The 20,301-nt window shown below is 43.2% G+C and overlaps 1 pseudogene; it reads right to left on the bottom strand.

The window, feature by feature from the left end:
- Positions 1 to 816: 816 nt before the first annotated feature.
- LOC120044619 overlaps positions 817 to 20,301 on the bottom strand; it is a 73,965-nt pseudogene continuing 54,480 nt past the window's right edge.

Below are 20,301 nucleotides of genomic sequence, written 5' to 3'. Positions count from 1 at the left end.
GTCTCCGTCAGTTTCCTTCACTAAATCCATATTGGTGCCTCTATATCAAAATCTATGTAAATTAATACGAGTACATTATTGGCAGCCTCAACAAGTGAATGATGACGTTCATTTTACACCCAGGTCAGGGAATGGGAAATGCTGATGAGGGCTATCAACCCTGTTGATTGCAAAGGGATAATTGATTGTCTACAGTATATGGGCTTTCTCAACATCTACCTCCAGCTCAATCTCCCTCAGACAGACTGGGGCATGGACCGGCTCCCCTGCAAACTCACTTTACTGGGTCTCATCATGGTATTGGGGTATGGCAACTGTGGAGTATAAGTTTGTTTTTGACGGTTACTTCAGTAAATCATTGGTGTCTACAAGACTGAAAATCCTGAAGTCAGACAGACAAATATAGCAAAGAAGTGTAGAGCTGCTGGTTGTGGTGAGATGAGTGAGAGGTGGGATCTATTGCATCTAGAGCCATGGATAAGCCAACACTACTCTCCGTCCCAACAGAACTCACTCTGAGATCTGCACCATCTAAATGCAGCCTTCCACCCACTCTGGCAACCTTCTCACGAATTGTCTGTGGGTATTTAGGCACCACTCCATGAACTAAATGAGTCCAAGCCAACAGTGCCTGCAGAGAAATCACCAACTCTGAAAGAAGTCATTAGAACATTCTCTTCCATTTGACTTTGTGAAATTGACCAAAAAAGACCGCTTTACACTCAATTGCTTTTCTAAATCTACAGACTCATTCATGTCTCAAGACATAACCTGGCTCTTAAACTTGTTTTAGAGTTAAAGAGTTATACCAGAATGTGTCAATTGTATTTTTTATTAATCAACACTTGTATGTTATATAATAATATAACAAATATACTAATGTATGAGACATGGAAAATATTACATCTATTAGTGCATCTACTGTACAAATATTCCAACTGCATTATGATCAAAGTATTTCACAGAACATTACATTCCATACAGTATCTCCATGTCACTTGAAGCAATGCAGATATTAGCAACTATAGCATTGCAATACAATTATCAGGGATATCATTTTGAATCCCCTCATTTCTGTGTTCCTCATAACTCCATCCCCCTAACATTCCTGTTGTTGGACCCAATGTAGTCCATAAAGACTATTGTAAAACTTTCACCTTATAGCAGCGTCATCACTTTAGCAGGGTACAGTACAATCATGCATTTCCCTGAGATGAATTGTCAGCCACACGTCTTGTTTGGCAGCCATTTTGTGGGTTTGGCGACCGGGTATTTAGTAATTTCAGAATTGCCAATGCACTGAGCCTCCGGTCAGAGCAGCAGGTAGGGAGTCTCATTTTTCTCACTTTAACATTATCCAGCTGTCCAGTTCCATGAAGCCGTCCCCCCTGTGCTATAATGATACAAGCAGTGATCTTTTGTACAACTGCTCCTCTACCCCATGGCGACCGACCCTACTGGTTCCTCTGTGTCACCCACAGTGACCTCCAGCAGGGCCATCCTCCTCAGTGTCCCTCCCACCTATAGAAAGGGCCTCTGGGATGGCCAAGGCTGAGGGAGTGGTGGCAGGTCATCTTCCCCCAGGTGCTGGTCAGTCATAAGCAGTCCCTGCACAGCGCCACCTGGCCCTTACGGTAGTCCCTGCAGGGACAGAGGCGGTGGTACTTGGTGTTGGCCCCAGCACAGCTGAACAGCAGAGGGTCTTTCTGGAGGCCACACTCACTACTCTCCACTGAGAAGGCTGGGAAGATGTGGTTGATCTCAGCCTCCACCCCCTCACACTGCACCTCCAGCCTGGGCGGAGACACCAGAGAGACATTTCTTCATATATCATTACTCATATTAAGTCATGTGATTTACATTATAATCAATGTTTTAAAAAGGCTTAAATGGCATAAATGGCTATCAATATCATTACACCAAAGCACATTGGGTAGTGCATTAGAATGAGGGAGGATATTCAGAAGAATTTAAGATGCTCATATTCATTGTTTGTTTCCTCAGTGATCATGCTGTATAACAGAATCTGCTGAACGTTAAATTACAAGATGAATGTTGTGTAACAGATGGTGGTGTGATCACATGGTGGTGAAGGGAGGCAGCAGCAGCAGCTCACCCGCTGAAGGCCTCTTTGATATTGATGAAGCGGTAGAAGGCGGGCTCACAGATCAGGCCTGCGCTCTGGCACGCATCTATACATGACTGGCCCTCCAGGGAGGCCAGCAGCCTCAGGGCGCTAAGCGGGGGCCAGGAGGGGGGAGTGCTGATGTTGGAGGCCCAGGCCAGGGCACTGGAGTTGGGCAGCAGGACAAAGGGGCTGGGGGGGCTGCCTGGCCAACTGCTGGAGGAATTCACTGAGGGAAATGGAGCTTCGGGTGCACAGAATTCCTGCCGAGTACAATACAACAGAATAACTACACAATCTGGCTATTCAGCATTACATTCATCAATCAATTCTACTGTAGCCTACATTCAGCTTTGAAGCGGCAGGTAGCCTAGTGGTTAGAGTGTTGAGCCAGTAACCAAAAGGTCGTAACCAAAATACCCAAGCCGACAAGTTGAAAAATCTGTCGGTGCCGTTGAGCAAGGCTTAACCCTAATTTGCTCCAGGTGGGTTGTACTAATATGACTGACCCTGTAAAACAACACATTTCACTGCACCTATCCTGTGTGTGACAATATATATATATTTTTTTATTAATTCAGCTGTGAACTATACATTCATTTATTAGCTATACATTCTGATGGGTTCTGATTTAGACAGAATAATAAAAGCAGCATCACCATAGCTCTTATGACATACACATTGTCTTCCAGCCTCCTGGAATAATATGAATATACAGTACCAGTCAAAAGTTTAGACACACCTACTCATTCAAGGGTTTCTTTATTTTTACTATTTTCTACACAAGTAAAATAATAGTGAAGACATCAAAACCAGGAAATAACACATATGGAATCATGCAGTAAACAAATCAAAATATATTTTATATTTGAGATTCTTCAAAGTAGCCACCCTTTGCCTTGACAGCTTTGAAAACTATTGGCATTCTCTCAACCAGCTCATGAGATAGACACCTGGAATACATTTCAATTAACAGGTGTGCGTTGTTAATTTGTGGAATTTCTTTCCTTCTTAATGCGTTTGAGTAAATCAGTTGTGTTGTGACAAGGTAGGGGTTGTATACAGAAGATAGCCTTATTTGGTAAAAGACCAAATCCATTTTAACAGCTCAAATAAGCAAAGCGAAACGACAGTCCATCATTACTTTAAGACATGAAGGTCAGTCAATACGTAAAACTACGTAACTCAATACGTAACTTTGAAAGTTTCTTCAAGTGTAGTCGCAAAAAACATCAAGCGCTATGATAAAACTGGCTCTCATGAGGACTGCCACAGGAAAGGAAGACCCAGAGTTACCTCTGCTGCAGAGGATAAGTTCATTAGAGTTAACTGCACCTCAGATTGCAGCCCAAATAAATGCTTCAGAGTTCAAGTAACAGACACATCTCAACAACTGTTCAGAGGAGACTGCGTGAATCAGGCCATTGTCGAATTGCTGCAAAGAAACCACTACTAAAGGACACCAATAAGAAAAAGCGGCTTGCTTTGGCCAAGAAACACGAGCAATGGACATTCGACTGGTGCAAATCTGGCCTTTGGTCTGATGAGTTTTTTGCCGCCATGTCTTTGTGAACGGATGATCTCTGCATGTGTGGTTCCCACCGTGAAGCATGGAGGAGGAGGTGTGATGGTGTGGGGGTGCTTTGTTGGTGACACTGTCTGTGATATATTTTGAATTCAAGGCACACTTAACTTGCATGGCTACCATAGCATTCTGTAGCAATATGCCATCCCATCTGGTTTGTGTTGAGGGGGACTATCGCTTGTTTTTCAACAGGACAATCACCCAAGACACCTCCAGGCTGTGTAAGGGCTATTTGACTAAGAAGGCGAGTGATGGAGTGCTGCGTCAGATGACCTGGCTTCCACAATCACCCAACCTCCACCCAATTGAGATGGTTTGGGATGAGTTGGACCACAAAGTGAAAGAAAAGTAGCCAACAAGTGCTCAGCATATGTGAGAACTCCTTCAAGACTGTTGGAAAAGCATTCCAGGTGAAGCTGGTTGAGAGAATGCCAAGAGTATGCAAAACTGTCATCAAGAATCTAAAATATATTTTGATTTGATTAACACTTTTTGGTATACTACATGATTCCATATATGTTATTTCATTATTTTCTACATTGTAAAAACTAAGAAAAACCCATGAACTTTTGACTGGTACTGTATATACACACATACCGGTATACATAATTTTGATAGCAGGACACTGTAAAGTCCATTATCCCTCTGAAGAGTATGAATCCTAAGCAACCTGCCTACACATAGTTTGAAGAACAACATAGCTACTGTAGTAGGTTGAAGCTGTGTGCTGGAAACCCTAGGTAGAGCATGGGTGAAATAGGCAATGTGGTGCTCATGGGAATTTCCTTTATTTTTTCAGCTTCAGACCAATGCCTATTCTCAATTAAAACCTTGTTTTTAAATTCCAAGGTTTTTACACTGGAAGGTGATTATGCAACATTATTATACAACATAATTAAGCAATAAGGCCCAGGGGGGTGTGATACATGGCCAATATACCACATCTAAGGGCTGTTCAACATCTCAACCACTATTTGTATCAGTTTGAATCACTTTCAATGGGGGCATTTATTTTGAAGGTGAACCGCAAATTCCATTATTGTGGCTAGCTTCACACAGGTGTGCGCGAAAAATATCCAACACTTGTCAGAGTTGTTAGTTTGGCACTGTGTAAGAGTGTACTGGAATGTATTATGGATATTAAACTGATGAGTTTCTCTGATGTTAGCAAGCATGCATTTGCACCGCTTACATATTCTTTCAGAAATGCTACAAAAAGGTAGCATCTTTGGCACTTAACGGACAGAAATGAGCACGTGAGAGCGATAAATTATAAATTGTCAAAAAACTGTTACACCTACAAAATGTAGTCAATCTGGCATTTTTTCAAATCCCGATGGTCGCTTTATGGACGCTATAGTCCCGTTTTAATCCGACGTCTAGAATTTTAGCTAGGTAGGCGCAAGAAATACTCTGCTATGTGGTTCTCAGTAACGGCTCATGACAAGAGGCGGGGAGTGTGTTGAGTAACTCCAATCAAGTTGATTTGCGAATTTTCATTGATATTGGTGTCATATTGGCTTAGATATGATGGTAGGGAGATTTGAATTTAACACTGAACTATCGTCATGTCTATAATACAGTTATGCCACCAATAATCAAATGAGTTTCAGGCAGGAATCAACCCTGGGAGAGCACCTCCCCCAGTTGGGCCTATTCATAAGGAACAGGTAATAATATTTCTGCGACATCTTCCTCTGACCCCCAGCCCGGTTTATTAAACAGGCTCCCAGCGCCCTGCTGCAATAACCAGGCCTCCTCCACTCCACCACACCCCCCCAGCCCTGGGCTACTGCTCAACAGGAAAACAGGGCGAGCTGTCACACACCTCATCCGGAGTCTGTGTGTGTGTGTGTGTGTGTGTGTGTCATGAGAAAGCAGTATAAAAATTCTAAATAAAGAATCCGTGAGGATCATGGGGGTCAGTGCTGCCCACGGAGGAGGATAGAAGGGTTGTCGCTGATTGGGAGTCTGGGCTCGTACATGCCAGGCGGGCAGTCTCAGTCAGTCACAGCCCACTGAGCACACTACTCTGTGTGATGGACAGATGGGGGAGTGGATCAGAGCTGGGCATAGGCCACCCTATTTCCCCTTTTCTCCCACTGCCACGGCCTTAACCAGACTGGCAGACAGGCCCCTCTGTGCACCGCACAAATCATCTCAGCATGATGAACGTACTGGAGCATGACAATGTGTGTAATTGTGCAAAGAAATATTAAAAGGCTTTTAGTGTGTGTGTGGTTGTGTGCGTGGAAGCAGAAGTCCCCACAAGAATAGTAAATGAACAAACATCTGACCAACTGGGGACATTTTGTTAGTCCCCACAAGGTCAAATGCTATTTCTAGGTGGTTTGGGGTCAAGGTGAGAATTAGTGTTAGGTTTAAAATTAGGTTCAGGGTTTGGAGCTAGGGTTAATTTTAGGGTTAGGGAAAAGAAGATTTTGAATGAACTGAATTGTGTGTCCCCACAAGGTTAGTTAAACAGGACTGTGTGTGTGTAAGTTAGCTCTTTTATATGTATACAGTACCGTGTGACTTCATCTTGCCTGTGCATAAATAAATGTTGATGAGGTTGGCTGCACCATCTCCAGGGTAATGAAGGCCAGTGTATGCAACACAAACCCACCTGGTTCTGGATGTAAGCATGCACTCTCTCCAGCATCCCCTCACAGGTGTACTCATAGGGCAGATATGGCTCCACCTGCAGAAAGGAAATCATACACCGTCACACACCATCGGCTTCAGACCTCCAACACCACAGATATAATAGTACTGAAACGGTTTACCGTTAATCAAAGCTGACATATTCATTAAGGTAATTGTGAACGGCTTCATTATGAGCTGCTTCATATTATAATCAATGACCTCCTACATCACAGGTGACAGCCTTTGACTTGATTTCATTACTCTATTAACATTGACTACATCAATATGACAAACAATGGATTAAGCTGACAATCGATCACAGGTTATGTACGAGCTGCTAAACCGAATGTGTGAATCTTTTTAACACCTCACTGGAGGATGTGATGACCATCCCACTTTTGACCTTTACCAGATCATGTGAAAACTTCCTCCAGAGCTGGCATATTTCATAGAGTTACAGGTTAGAACGTATGTTACATACACAACAGATGCTGTGACACTGCGGTGAAAACAGCACAGAGAAGGCATTTCTTTTCAATGCAGCAGTAAACACACGTTAGTCATCAGTGTGAAAGGATGAAGTCTGCAGGTCAATGCTTTCTATTTTGCTGTTATCCAAATTCTATTTGGGTTAGATTACATAAATAATTATGATACATGTTGGAGTGGGAAATGTTCAATCAGTGTGATGGTACTGTAGTCCCATTCCACATCACCTAACCTAAAATGTCTGTGCCATTTAAAAGAGATCACATTGTTTACCATCAGGCCTCTCAGAGGCACTTGGGCTTTTAAACTGATAAATGGTTCCTTCTAGCATTCACTTCCTTTTAGCGCTCACTTACTCGTTTATTTCATCTGAGTTTAATGAAATGTATCTGGCACCTCATCAGCTATTCCAGAATGCAATTTGCCTTTTGGGCATCTTTATATAATGGAAAGAAAAGGGAGAGGAAAATAACTGCTCTCCATGGAGTCTGAATTGAATTCAGCTTTAGAATACATGTACATCTCTAAACCGACAGCATCTCCTGCATACATACTCATCATTTCTGACCAGTATACCTGATTACAATATCACCAGTGGTGTAAAGTACTTAAGTAAAAATACTAGAAAGTATTACTTAAGTAGTTTTTTGTGGGGTATCTGTTCTTTAATTTACTATTTATATTTTTGACAACTTTTACTTCATTACTTTCCTAAAGAAAATAATGTACTATTTACTCCATACATTTTCCATGACACCCAAAAGTACGAGTTACATTTCGAATGATTAGCAGGACAGAAAGATTTGCCAATTCACATACTTATCATGAAAACAACCCTGATTATCCCTACTGCTTCTGCCTCACTAAACACAAATGCTTTGTTTATGAATTATGTTTTGAGGTGTGCCTCTGGCTATCTGTAAAATAATAAAACAAGAAAATCATGCCATCTGGTTTGCTTAATATAAGTAATGTGAAATGATTTATAAGTATAATTAAAACCAAATCCTTTTAGACTTTTACTGGGTGACTTTCACTAGAGTCATTTTCTATTAAGGTATCTTTTACTCTTTTACTTTTATCTTTTACTCAAGTATGACAATTGGGTACTTTTTACACCACTGAATACCACAGCGATTAGTAATGTTGTTCACCCACATTGGATCAAAGAGGGGACATGTTTTTCTTCATTTGGAAAGTATTCAGACCTCTTGACTTTTTCCTCATTTTGATACAGCCTTATTCTAAAATGTATTACATTCATTTTCCCCTAATCAATCTACACACAATACCCCATAATGACAAATCAAAAACAGATGTTTAGACATTTTTGCAAATGTATACATTTGGGGGGGGGGGGGGGGGGGGGGGGGGGTATCACATTTACATAAGGATTCAGACCCTTTTTACTCAGTACTTTGTTGAAGCATCTTTGGCAGTGATTACATCCTTCAGTCTTCTTGGGTATGATGCTATAAGCTTGGCACACAAGTATTTGGGGAGTTCCTACCACTCTTCTCTGCAGATTCTCTCAAGCTCTGTCAGGTTGGATGGGGAGCATCGCTGCACAGCTATTTTCAGGTCTCTCGGAGATGTTTGATCGGGTTCATGTCCGAGCTCTGGCGGGGCCACTCAAGGACAATCAGAGATATGTCCCGAAGCTACTCCTGCGTTGTCTTGGCTGTGTGCTTAGGGTCGTTGTCCTGTTGGAAGGTGAATCTTCACCCCTAGTCTGAAGGTCCTGAGGGCTTTGGAGCAGGTTTTCATCAATGATCTCTCTGTACTTTTCTCTGTTCATCTTTCCCTCGATCCTGACTAGTCTCCCAGTCCCTGCTGCTGAAAAACATCCCCAAAGCATGATGCTGCTATCACCATGCTTCACCGTAGGGATGGTGCCAGGTTTCCTCCAGACGTGACGTTTGGCATTCAGGCCAAAGAGTTCTATCTTGGTCTCATCAGACCAGAGAATCTTGTTTCTCATGGTCATAGTCCTTTAGGTGCCTTTTGGCAAACTCTAAGCGGGCTGTCATGTGCCTTTTACTGAGGAGTGGCTTCCGTCTGGCCACTCTACCACAAAGGCCTGATTGGTGGAGCGCTCCAGAGATGGTTGGCCACTGTGTTCTTGGGGACCTTCAATGCTACATCATTTCTTTGGTATCCTTCCCCAGATCTGTGCCTCGACACAATCCTGTCTAGGAGCTCTACAGACAATTTCTTCGACCTCAGGGCTTGATTTTTGCTCTGACTTGCACTGTCAACTGTGGGACCTTACTGTATATAAACAGTAAACAGTAAACAAACAGATTTGCCTTTCCAAATCATGTCCAATCAATTTATTTTGCCACAGGTGGACTCCAATCAAGTTGTAGAAACATCTCAAGGATGATCAATGGAAACAGGATGCACCTGAGCTCAATTTCAACTCTCATAGCAAAGGGTCTGAATACTTATGAAAAAATGTGATATGTTTTTATTTGTAATAAACTTGCTAACATAAAAACCTGTTTTCACTTTGTCATTATGGGGTATTGTGTGTAGATTGATGAGGAAACACATTTATTTAATACATTTTAGATTAAGGCTGTAATGTAACAAAATGTGGAAAAAGTCAAGCGGTCTGGGGCCTCCCGGGTGGTGCAAAGGTCTAAAGCACTGCATCGCAGTGCTTGAGGCGTCACTACAGACCCGGGTTCGATCCTAGGCTGTATCACAACCAGCCGTGAACGGGAGTCCCATAGGGCGGCGCACAATTGGCCCAGCGTCGTCCAGGTTAGGGGAGGGTTTGGCCGGAGGGAGCTTTACTTGCTCATTGCACTCTAGTGACTTCTTGTGGTGGGCCAGGTGCCTACAGCCTAACTTCGGTCATCAGTTGAACGGTGTTTCCTCCAACACATTGGTGTGGCTGGCGTCCGGGTTAAGTGGGCGGGTGTTAAGGAGCGTGGTTTGGCAGGTCATGATTCGCCTCTCCCGAGCTCATTGAGGAGTTGCAGCGATGAGACAAGATCGTAATGGGATATGACGAAAAAAGTGGGGTAAAAAAATGTATATTACAAAAATGTAAAAATCAAGGGGTCTAAATACTTTCTGAATGCACTGTATATCAACATAATGAGAAGTGCTTGTGTCCTGTATTATTTAGTTGTTTTGTTTTCCTCCTGCCCCTCTCCTCCACTCCTACCCATTACATGCACATGTTCTACCACAGCATTACATCAAGTAGATGCTCCGTTTTGGTTCCCTCAGCAGCAAGTCTGGGCTATATTTAACCTGCCATTATTTCCCGCGTGTTGAGGGATCGATTGGCCGTACCTTGCATGTTGGCCTGGCGACAGATTGAGCACAGCATGATAGATTAATATCATCTCCAGTAGACAATGGTTAGTGCCTGGAGAAGACAGTATGGGCCCTCTGGAAGACTGCCATACTAACCCAGGTGTCTGCTGCCCAGTTTACCTACTAAGCAACTCCATCTCTGAGGCAATTAGGACTAAAGTCCTTGGAAGGAGCCAGCTATGCAGTTTGCAGTTACACTGGATCCTGTGATTAACCGCTCAATTAGCCATGTGAGAGAGAAGTGGGTCACAACTGGAAATACAGTCTGTGGGAGAGGAGATTATATACCTCCACGGCACCATTAATCATATGCGTAGGTAATGTTTATACTCAAGACTTTCTTTAACATGAGAAGCAGTGAAGATAATACATCTGAAAGGTCATTTGTCTCTGAACAGCCACGCTTATCTCTGTGAAATCATGTGGTCCTCTGTAGCCAGGATAGTGGGTTTGATTCCCGGCACCATCCATGCTTAAAATGTATGCACACATGACTGTAAGTCGCTTTGGATAAAAGCGTCTGCTAAATGGCATATATTATATTATCATCTCAAGTGAAATTAGCATACTAACCTTGGTCCTCATGATGTCACGTATGGCAGACTCAAACTCTTGGGAGTTGTTGAAATCCACCGTGATGACATGTGGCCTGCCTATATACTGCTCAGCATAGGGATGCTGTGAGGAGACCTGATGGAGGAATTAACACAATACTATATCAGTCAATACAGTCTCCATCCAGACAATACATGGACACAGCCACGAGCAGAGAAGCACACGAGTCAGGTTGAGGCCTACCTTGCACTAATTCATTGACTAACATTCATGTTCTCGACAGTATGGAGACAGTCCACTGACACCACAGAGACAACCCGCTCACCTGTCTGGAAGTGGGCTTCCCTCTGAAGAACTCATGGTTGAGGGAACTGTGGGACGGCTTAAACTTGGGCTGCAGGAAGATGCAGCCGTTGGCTATGGCCTCTAAAGGGGCTGGCCCTTCGTATGGGAAGCCAAACCCAATGAAGAGCTTGTTTGAGAGAGGAAAAGAAAAATATTAACCAAACTGCTGCTGTTTACTGGCAACTTGTACTTGAAGTATATTATATAAAAAGGTATTGAAACCCTCCATACCTTGGCCTTTCTGAGCAGCTGTTGCAGCTCTTGTTGGGGCAGCAGGCCGTGGTTTTTGACAAAAGCAGGCACCTCTGGAGGGCGCTGTGTCTCATAATAGACAGTCCCATGGATATCCATGTAGCGGTGCAGAATGGTCAGGAACCTTTCCTTACCCTATGGGTCAATGGAACAAATGGCTAGGACGGACTGGGCACACAGTATAATCTACCTATCCACCCCAAATATGCAGAATGTAACTCCTTTTTTTTAACCAATTCTGTATGAGTTCAAAGTTCTTCTCAAACATAAAGTTATGTTCAGTGTGTTGGTTGCAGGCATAACCAAGACAGGGGCAAACATGTTATTCATGACATTGGCTGTCAGCCTCTTCCACTTAGAGATTCCTCCATATTATCTGTGTGACCCTCCTGGGACTGAAGAGCAAGGGAGAATGTGCTCAACCTAAGAAGATTACAATAACATGGAGGTCATCTCGCAGAAGAGTTAAAACCCCTTGACTGATCGGCCTCTCACCCTGGAGAGCTTCTGATTGGTGCAGGGCAGTGTGGACAGAAGCCTGTATGACTGACTGTTACTAGGATTAGTGGGGTGGCTACTGTAGCCTCTGGTGCATACAGACATAGCCAATTAGAGGGGTGATCTGATTTCCTACACCAAGCAACAGCAGCACCAGGGCAAATGACACGATAATGGCCATAGAGTGTGAAGAGTAAGCATTCACCTTGGCTACAGCAGCACACCGGTCACTGATCATAGAGATGTATTGGGTAAGCATGATTTACATAGTGGTGAGAATGTTGTATTGCTTCAAATCTTCAGTGGCATACTTAGCCTAACATAGAACATTTGTACTGAACACAATATAAATAAATATGTATGAGCTCTCCCTCTGTAGACTAAGAACCCTTCCAGTTGTAAATAGAACCACTGATGTCATTGCAGATGCTCCATATAAAAGAGCACAAAGTAAAACTATCATTAGTAGAGAGCTGACATTCTGAGTATTGATTAAAACTCCACCTTTTGTATTTTCCTAAACCTGTTATAGGGCAGCAGTTTATTGATCTGACAGGGGGATGACAGATGCAGATAGACCAGGATGAACGCAACCCTCAGGCCTTTTTATAAAAACGCCAGTATCTTTATGGTAGATAAAGATGATTCACCTGAAACATCTTTCTGTGTCTGAAGAGCTAAAGCTGCTGACTCATTCCAAAATAATTGTAGTTAACTGTCTGGCACATGTAATGGAACATTAACGCATTCATTGTGCATGAACAGTATCAATCTCTATAAAAGGAATCTGCAGAGAAACCAAACACCAGGGACAGTCCGTACTACGGCTCAAGGTAAAACAACGTTTCAGAGGGTGTTCAAAACGTCAATCATTGACAGGAAGTGCAGGTATACTTACTTGGAGCTGGAGATGATCCATCAACATGGCATGAGAGCAGAATAGGAGGAAACCATGTGGGTAGGGAGAAAAGAAAAGAGTGAGTGAGTGGGAGAGATAAAATGATAGTCATTTTGTCTCCTTGTGGACATACAGCTGTAGTACAACACATAGCTGACAAGCATGTGAACCGGAGAGCTGAGGATGATGCCAGAAGCAGTGAGGGGTAGTCAGTGTCGAGGGAGAGCCAGACACAGATGGCATTCATACTCATAAATATTATACCTCGCACGCCATACCTCAAACTGTTCAGAGTGAGGGGGAACTCAATAAGCGTAGAGAGTGAGAGAACAAATGCAGCTGATTCAACCACGGGGAGGCGGCCAGACACATTAATAAGTGATGCCTTTTTCCTGTAGCTTGGAGGGAGAATTTACGCTAAACAAAAACAATTGCCACTTCCACAACACTCACACCTCTCTGGGCGTACATACATATACCTAGCGGATTGAAGTGTCATGCTTGGCAGATAGGAGAGAATAACTTAGGCATGTTTTAGCTTGTCGCTGGGAGTGGGGTGCACTCCATTTATCACACCATGACAGAATACACTGCTGAGTATAACAGACTGCTGACTGTAAATATGTTGAGAAGCCACCTCAACTGGACTGCACATCTTAGTAGGGAAAAAGTAACTTGTTTGTTGATATCTTGTAGACAGGAGCAGGTGATATGCCCATTGGGGTGTCAGTCAAATGCACTCTCAGCAATATGGTTTTCTTTAGAGGTTCTACACCACATTAGTGGTGTAGAAATTGAACATTAATATCCATATGATCACCTTCCACATGCTGGCCTCTTTGCCGTACACCACTGCCATGCTGTCCACCTTGTTCCTCTGGATGCTCACTCTCTCTGTGTCGTTCAGCTCCTCAGCCACAAAACCCATGAAGGAGTTGTCTGGAGTGTGTGCTGTAAGGGACGAACATAGCAAAGTGTCAAGCTCAATAAGTCAAAGTCAATGTAACGACGTGCTCTGAGAGTCGAGAAGCAAGTACATGGAGTGAGTGTTTTAATAAAATAAACGGAACATAATACAAAACAAGAAACACTAACAGCACACATACATGAAATAGAAACCATGACGCCTGGGGAAGGAACCAAAGAGAGTGACATACAGTTGAAGTCGGAAGTCTACATACACTTATGTTGGAGTCATTAAAACTCATTTTTCAACCACTCCACACATTTCTTGTTAACAAACTATATTTTTGGCAAGTCAGTTAGGACATCTACTTTGCACATGACACAAGTCATTTTTCCAACAATTGTTACAGACAGATTATTTCACTGTATCACTATTCCAGTGGGTCAGAAGTTTACATACACTAAGTTGACTGTGCCTTTAAACAGCTTGGAAAACTCCAGAAAATGTCATGGATTTAGAAGCTTCTGATAGGCTAATTGACATAATTTGAGTAAATTGGAGATGTACCCGTGGATGCAGTAGCGTGCCGTGGGCCTGGGCCTTCAGTGAGGTCCTACACAGTCCCACCCGAATTAATCCACCTCTTATTACAGAAACGCAGTATAACCAGGCGTTGCGTCACCTTGAAATTGACATTTTTATTCAGAGAATTGCAGGGGAAGAGTACAATACAGTACAGTTCAACTAATAGGCAAGAACATAGTCGAGTGCAACAGAGTTATATTAATATTCTTCTTCTATCCATTTCTGGTCCACAAACTTTGAGCTTTAAGTCCCCAAAAAAATAAATACAGTGTGTTCACTAAACAGCGCATTGTCGCACCCAAAGCAGTTTCACCGTGATGATAAAGACACATAACTATTCACTGAAAATAAAAGAAAGAAAACAAATAATTTGCAACATAGGCTATTTGCCATTTTATTTTGTTAATATATAGGGTATTTAATATTAACGAAATAAAATGCGAAACATACATACACATTTAATAAAAAATAACATGCATTGTATGCCTACTCACCAAAGACTGATTATTTGAACACAAAATCCTTCCTCCTTTCTTTCCTCAAGAAGACTTCAATGACTCTGTTGTACAGTCTATCTGTGCGTTTTAGTTCCACCAATAAGTCCTTTTCTATCGACATGGAGGCTAATGCTGAAAGCCGAGTCTGTCCAGTAGCATTTCTGGAATACGTTTTGATTCGCTTTAAGGCCGAGAATGACCGCTCGACAGAAGCCGTGGACACAGGGATAGTCACTGTCACACATGCCAATGTGTAAAGTTGCCCCATGTCCTCATTCAGATTTTTCTGCTTAAGGAAATCAAGGAGATCAGAGGGACTTTTCCCTTCAAAATCAGTCATAGCATACATTAGTCAGTTATGTTTTTAGCTTGGATAGGTCGAACAGTGTTCCGTGACTCTCTGTTAAGCTGGAGAAGGCTGTTTGCGGGAATTTTTTCCGGTAGGTCTGAAAGTGCCGGGGGTCCAGGAGGGAGAGAAACATTAATTTTTCGTGGTCTTGAAACCTGTTTCGTATCTGGCAAAGAATGTTGTCCAGAATATTGCTGTGGAGTTGTTGATAGTATGTGCGAGGGTCTCCTTGTGCTGGGCCTCTGCGTGCGTTGGGTGAACTTGAGATGCGCGCTGTGTCATCGTAGATTTGACTGAACCTGCACCTCTCTCGCTCAATTGTGTCACAAAACTCGTTCACCCTTGTCAGGCAGAATTGTACATCCAAAGTTTGTTTCTGTAGAATTCCAAAAAGCACATCCGAATAATTAAAAATCCCATTGAATGTTTCAAGCAAAAAACAAAACTCAAAATCATCCAAACGTGCATTAAATCCATCAGCCATAAGCACAGTATCCCCGTCATGGTCATCATGATGTTCCAGTAAGTGGTTAAACAGCTCCTTTAGGGCAACTCTCTTTTCAAAGACTGCATTGACCAATCTAGATGTATATTGCCACCTCGTTGGTGCAACCTTAGGAAGACGACGCTTGCAGATGTCATCCAGCAGTTGCGTGCGCTTAGGGGATCGTGAGAAAAATGCTGCAAGGCCATTGAGGTTGGCAAAGAAGACCTTGCATTCTTTAAGCTTTGAGGCTCCTTGAGTCAGTACTAAATTTAGTCGATGTGCATAGCAGTGAATGAATAAGGCCATCGGTGCCCTCTCCTTAACTTTAGCCTGCACCCCATTGAGTCCAGATGCCATGACTGCTGCGCCATCAAAACACTGTGCCACAACTTTATCCAGACTACATTCATTTTCCTCCAAGAAACGGAAAATAAGAGCGGCAATGTCATCAGCTCGCTTGCCGCTTGTCACATCTTCAAATCGGATAAATCGCTCCTTGACTCCTGTGTCCGTCACATAACGCAGGACGAGTGAGAGCTGTGCTGCATTTCCCACATCTGTTGTCTCGTCCACCATAACAGCAACAAAGGGAGCTTTTTTAATCTCCATTTTGATCTCTTCTCCCATCACTTCAGCAATAGCATAAATTAGGTCATTTTGTATTTTGCCGGACGTCCCAATGAACACTTTGTTAGTGGACAGGTGGTATTGTAAATCTGTGTTGCTTTCAGAAAGAAAAGAAAGAAGCTCCACGTAGTTCCCTTTGTTTGTGGAGTCAGCACTTTCATCGTGTCCCCTAAAAGAAAGTTCCTGTTTACCCAAAAACATGACACAATCAATGAGTCTTTTCAATATTTCCCTATTTTTCTTCACCTTTTCATTGTGCAGCTCCGTTGCCCTGCGCGATTGTTCATTGAGCTGTAGATCCACTCGGGTGTCCCCAAAAGTTTTCAAAAGCACCATTGCTTGTAAGTGCCCAGCCGTACTTTGGTGTCTCGTTGCTGCCTTGGTTAGACAACTCAAGTTTGCAAAGCCAGTGTGGCTCCAAACACCAAATCGATCACTTGCAAATAATAGGCATTCCCAGCAGTACAGTTTGCAGTGCTTCTCGGAGCCTGTGAGCCATTGGTAGCGCTCGTAGTTGGAACTTTGAAAGTGGCGAACGAACCCCTTTCCCGCCTGTGACAGGCTTTGTAGCATCGGCGTCGGGCGACCTCTCCTTACAATGTCTAACTTTTCTTGAAAAGTTCGTCTTGAGAATGGCGTTATAATTATATCCTCGACCAAATCGATATCTTCTCCTCCTTCCGCCATTGTGGGTTGAAAAAACAGCTTAGTCGTACGCAAATTAATTCGTTTATCAAATTCAGTTTCCTAGTTCTGAGGATCTGCATAGACCTGCCCATAGGACCTGCTTCTCAATATTGGTAATCCAATCAAAAGACGTGCACGCACTACGCCTGCTAGCTGGCTCCTGTGTAACACTGGAGCCAGCCAGCAGGCGTACAATAGCCAACTCTAAAGCTGATTGGTTAACACAAAATTTTCATTTCCATTCACTTTAAGCTACAAGCGCCCGCACTGTTGATTCTGAAGGCCTGAGGGCAGATTTTAGACCCCTGGCAACACATGATGGCTGAATATGATTGGATAAAAGATCTAACATTAAGACCAGCCGTCCAAATCTCAACCTGGGGCTGGAAGCAGTGCAACCAAGAGGAAAGCTATGAAATGAAGAGTATAATTCTTACTCTGGGGAATAATTTAATACATATTTGTGGGAAAATATATTAAAAAAATATATATATTCTGATGATGTTTAGGCCAGCAGAGAAGGCCTTGCTGGCCCTGACGGCCCACCACTGCGTGGATGTATTTCAAGGCTTACCTTCAAACTCAGTGCCTCTTTGCTTGACATCATGGGAAAATCAAAAGAACTCACCCCAAAAAAATTGTAGAGCTCCACAATTCTGGTTCATCCTTGGGAGCAATTTCCAAACGCCTGAAGGTACCACGTTCATCTGTGCAAACAATTGTACGCAAGTATTAACACCATGGAACCACGCAGCCGTTACATCACTTAGGAAGGAGACGCGTTCTGTCTCCTAGAGATGAACGTACTTTGGTGCGAAAAGTGCAAATCAAACCCAGAACAACAGTAAAGGACCTTGTGAAGATGCTGGAGGAAACAGGTACAAAAGTATCTATATCCACAGTAAAACGAGTCCTATATCGACATAACCTGAAAGGCCGCTCAGCAAGGAAGAAGCCACTGCTCCAAAACCGCCATTAAAAAGCCAGATTACGGTTTGCAACTGCACATGGGGACAAAGATCGTACTTTTTGGAAAAATGTCCTCTGGTCTGATGAAACAAAAATAGAACTGTTTGGCCATAATGACCATCATTATGTTTGGAGGAAAAAGGGGGAGGTTTGCAAGCTGAAGAACACCATCCCAACCGTGAAGCACGGGGGTGGCAGCATCATGTTGTGGGGGTGCTTTGCTGCAGGAGGGACTGGTGTACTTCACAAAATAGATGGCATCACGAGGCAGGAAAATTATGTGGATATATTAAAGCAACATCTCAAGACATCAGTCAGGAAGTTAAAGCTTGGTCACAAATGGGTCTTCCAAATGGACAATGACCCCAAGCATACTTCCAAAGTTGTGGCAAAATGGCTTAAGGACAACAAAGTCAAGGTATTGGAGGGGACATCACAAAGGCCTGACCTCAATCCTATATAAAATGTGTGGGCAGAACTGAAAAAGCGTGTGCGAGCAAGGAGGCCTACAAACCTGACTCAGTTATACCAGCTCTGTCAGGAGGAATGGGCCAAAATTCACCCAGCTTATTGTGGGAGGCTTGTGGAAGGCTACCTGAAACGTTTGACCCAAGTTAAACAATTTTAAGACAATACACTCAATTAGTATTTGGTAGCATGTAAACTTCTGACCCACTGGGAATGTGATGAAAGAAATGAAAGCTGAAATAAATCATTCTCTCTACTATTATTCTGACATTTCACATTCTTAAAATAAAGTGGTGATCCTAACTGATCTAAGACAGGGAATATTTACTAGGATTAAATGTCAGGAATTGTGAAAAACTGAGTTTAAATGTATGTAAACTTCCGACTTCAACTGTATATAGGGCAGGTAATCAAGGAAGTGATGGAGTCCAGGTGAGTCTGAAGACCCGCAGGTGCGCGTAACGATGGTGACAGGTGTGCGCCATAATGAGCAGCCTGGTGACCTAGAGGCCGGAAAGGGAGCACACGTGACAGTCAAACACTAAACTAAATATTGACATTCAGTTTCAGATGAAAGTCAGCAGCATGTTGAGTAAGTTGTAGGAATAAAGAGTTAGTGGTTAAAGGAATAGATTGGGCCAGCTGGGACCACATCACCTAAGAGAAGGACAGTGGTCACTCCATAAACCAGGAAACAAAGCAAGGCCTGAGTATTCCCAGTAAACATGAAAAGCAAAAAAGCCATGAGAATCATATATATATATAAAATGTGTTCCTATTTCAAACCCAATATGAGTGTGGCTTGCAATTACAATGTGTATTTCCAAAACAGCAGTACTTCCACAGAAGCTATGCTCACTGAGTTAATTGGAAGAGCACAAACACAGCTGAAGTCTCCTCTCCTTCCACTGATCCCAGCTGGATGTCTGAGCTCTGCGTGCGTGCCAGTGAGAGCCTATGGTGCTAAGTTCTAGTGTCTAGCTCTAGGCATCTGTTTGGCCACAACTGCTGTTACCCTTCCAGGCTCCTCCTCTTCTCTCTGCCCCTGAGCTTCCACTGTGAGAGGCCAGAGGCCTACACAAGCGCCCCACAACATCTGTGCCCACACACACACTCCAAAAGCCAAACCTCCACTAAAATCCCTATTACCCTTTCCCACTTTCTCTCTTTCTGAGGTTGATACCTGATAAACAAGCGCAACCCCATTCCCCTCACATCCAGTGTCAGAAGAGAGATTATGCTCAGAGTTCACTCACGGAACATGGTCATGTACTGCCTGCAGTTTAGGTTCCAGTAGCCCCAGTTGGTCCTGTAGCCGTGCAGGGTGGCGTAGTCCTCATGGTTGTATGCCGGCTCTGTGCCAAATGTGTCAATCACACGGATGTGGCACCTGAGAGACAGAGGAAAGAGATGGGAGAATGAATGGGTTCTGTATGTCAAAATAGCAGAACATAGATAGACATTGCCTCCTGTTACGATGATAGAATATTTATCTGGTAAAAGCCCATGTCTAACAAGCAGTGGTATGGGAACCAAGCCCAGGAGACTTGAACCGTAAAGCAGTCAAAGGTGATGGATGTCACCGTGCCTCTCCTCTCCCTCAGTGTGCTGGGCTCAGCCTGCCCTCCAGGTAGGGGGAAATTGACTTTAAATCACACGCTGCTAGGCCACTACACACCACAGGGGAGATAAATGGAGAGCTCTTACTCACAGCAATGTAACCACGTCCAGACACCGAAAGGATACCTACCATCTTTGGTGGGTCTCTGACATTGCTGGGGCATAATGTGTGAGGGGCTGCTTCCTAATAGTCGGAAAAGGCTTCCTTTCCTTGTGTGTGACCACTTACTGTACCTGCTCCAGCCATTATCATGTGGTCATCCTCCCCTATTAATGTGCCACCAACCTCCTGTGTTGGACAATGGATGAAGATACTCCAAACTGTTAACATTTTTATAATCCATCAGATAATGACTGAATTATAGCATATAAAACATTT

Source organism: Salvelinus namaycush, chromosome 3, assembly GCF_016432855.1.
Source record: "Salvelinus namaycush isolate Seneca chromosome 3, SaNama_1.0, whole genome shotgun sequence".
NCBI classification, from domain to species: Eukaryota; Metazoa; Chordata; class Actinopteri; order Salmoniformes; family Salmonidae; genus Salvelinus; species Salvelinus namaycush.
This window is presented reverse-complemented; position numbering and strand designations above follow the sequence as displayed.